Source organism: Notamacropus eugenii, chromosome 1 (assembly GCF_028372415.1).
Source record: "Notamacropus eugenii isolate mMacEug1 chromosome 1, mMacEug1.pri_v2, whole genome shotgun sequence".
NCBI classification, from domain to species: Eukaryota; Metazoa; Chordata; class Mammalia; order Diprotodontia; family Macropodidae; genus Notamacropus; species Notamacropus eugenii.
Genome location: NC_092872.1, coordinates 606998539 through 607001206, shown reverse-complemented (window position 1 = coordinate 607001206; position 2668 = coordinate 606998539). Strand labels below are relative to the sequence as shown.

At 43.3% G+C, this 2668-nt stretch overlaps 1 long non-coding RNA gene across 1 annotated transcript; it reads right to left on the bottom strand.

Moving 5' to 3' along the window:
• Positions 1-1247: 1247 nt before the first annotated feature.
• On the bottom strand, positions 1248-2304 carry LOC140527899 (uncharacterized). Its single transcript, XR_011974965.1, has 2 exons — positions 2140-2304; positions 1248-1523 (listed from the first exon to the last, which is right to left on the bottom strand). It is a non-coding gene; the product is annotated as an uncharacterized lncRNA (long non-coding RNA).
• Positions 2305-2668: the final 364 nt, after the last annotated feature.

Sequence of the window (2668 nt, the reverse complement as noted above, 5' to 3'; positions counted from 1 at the left end):
CATATTACTAGGATGGGGAAAGTATTACAGGAGAGGAGTATGCTAACCATTGAGGATGCAGCTAGGTGGTACAGTTGCTAGAGCACTAGACTTGGAGTCAGGAAGACCTGAGTTCAAATTTGACCTCAGAACCTTATTAGCTGTGTGACCCTGAGCAAGTCATTTCACCCTGTTTGCCTCAGTTTCCTCATCTGTAAAATGAGCTAAGGAAGGAAATGGCAAACCACTCCAGTACCATTGCCAAGAAAACCCCAAATGGGGTCACAAAAAGTGGGACAGAACTGAAATGACTGAAACAATTGCTGCCACCAGCACAGTCCAGCAGGTCCGGGGCGGTTACGGGGCTCACAGAGCCAGGATAAAAAAGCAGGCAGGACACAGCAGTCTGAACAAGCTGAGTTTATTCTAGACATACTGAGCCAATAAATTAGGGGGTCAGGGTGCTTAAATAGTAAAAAACCATAGGGGTAGCAACTGAGGCATGAAACAGAACAGATTGTGATAAGGTAGGCCTCAAGGCCTCTTTATCAGAATGTATCCTGTATAGCAGGGGGCCTGATTCCTGGAATTTCAACACCCGAATTCAAGGACGTGCACCTGAGAACAATATATTATTTAACTTCTCAAGTCAGCTACTCTCCCTTGGAGGAGGGGAACTCTTTATAAGGGGCTCTTTCAAATCCCTCAAGGTTCTCTACAAACTATCATTGAGCAATGAGTCCAGGGAGAGCTTCAGTGGCTGAAGAGAGTCCTACTGAGGAAGGCAGATGATTAGACTGTTCAGGGTCCTCCTTTAAGGTCCATGCTTGTAAGCTAATACTTCATTCTACTCTAGTCACCATCTCTTTAACTTTCCAAACCAAAATAGCCTTTCTTGGACACAATTCCTATACATGTATTGTCTCCCACCATTAATTAGCATGTGAACTCTTTGAGATCAGGCACTGTTTTCAATTTTGTTTTTCTAAGTTCCTTATCAACTCTTACCAGGTGTGCCATGTTTAAGCCAATTTCCAGAATACTACAGTAATCACTCCATTGAAGGTCAAGTATATTATATTTCCCTTCTCCATCAGCGTTCTCCAGTACCCTTAAGGGAATTGGTGGTTGTCTAAACTCTCTGCAAATGACTCTAGTCCCCATCAATATTGTTGCGTTAATTGTAGAGGGAGGTTGCCTGCACCCCGTTCCATTTAGCCACTCACAGTCTGGATTAGTTTTTATGAGGAAATACTTACTCAAAGGTATATAATCACAAATATGTAAATTTATTCCCCCAACATTTTGGAGGCATAATCCTCACCCCCTTGAATCACTTCAAGCTCTGGGGAGGCGAAGGGGATCTAGTTTGTAGCTTAGTTAAGTTCCTATAGAACACAGTCCCAGTTCCAAGTCCAAAATTTCTCTCTGGCTCAAATCCCAGGCAGCCTGGCTTGTTGGCTGCACCATCCCACGTAGAATTTTGGCTCAAAGATCACCAGGGCTCCAATTTCCAGTCTAGAAGGGATCATCACCATAGGCACCTAAAAGTGAGAACAAACAAAACAGAACCAAAAGAGATACATTTCTTAAGTCTAAGTGAGAGTCAGAGAGAGAGAGAGAGGAGGAAATACTTCCCTTCTCACCAGTTCAATTCATGGTGCCCCTACTATGAGTGAACTGTGATCTTCACCCTTGAGCCAGAAAAAGACAGCAGAAAGAGCGACTAAAAAAGCAACCTTTGTAGCCTTGCCAGTTTTAAAGACAAAGGCAACTGCACTTGCCCATTTGAGTAGGACATGATGGCCTTCATGTTGGACTATCTAGACATGCCCCAAAGGTCTCTCAGGGTGCCTCCAATTTAGGCAAACTAGGCATGCTCAGACAAGCATGCTTTATATAGATTCCCTACTAAAGAGTTCTCAAGGTATGCTCTGGAGATTACTGGGGGCACCTGATTCTCTTTCAGGAAAATCACTTGGATTTTGCGAAGTCAAAACCATTTTAATAATACTAAGATGTTATTTGTTCATTAAAGGGCTATGCCTATTAAAATACTCATCACTTTTCTAACTATATCCTTTGCAACATCCCTTAAATATGCCCCCTTTGTCCTGTGACACTGCCACCACTGTGGAGCAGGCTTTCCTTACCACATACCTGGATTATTGCAGTAGCCTGCTGGTGGGTCTGCCTGCTTCAAGTCTCTCCTCACTTCAATTCATCTTTCATTCAGTCACCAAAATGATTTTCTTAAAGCTCAGGTCCATTCATGCCATCTCCCTACTCCATAAACTCCATCAGCTCCCTATTGCCTGCAGGATCAAATACAAACCCCTTTGTTTGGCATTCAAAGTCCACCCTCCCCCACCTTTTCAGGCTCCTTAAACCTTACTCCCTACCACATATTCTTTGATCCAGTGACACTAGCTTCCTGGCTGTTTCACAAACAAGACACCGCATCACAAAGGTCTAGGCATTTTTTCTGACTGTGCCTCATACTTGGAATGTTCTTCCCTTACCATCTCCACCTACTCTTTCCTGGCTTCCTCTGAATACCAACTAAAACCCTATCTTTTACAGGAGGCCTTTCCCAACCCCTCCTAGTGACTCTCCTCTCTTACTTATTTCCTATCTGTCCTGTGTATAGCTTGTTTGTACATATTTCTTTTCTTGTTATCTCTTCAAT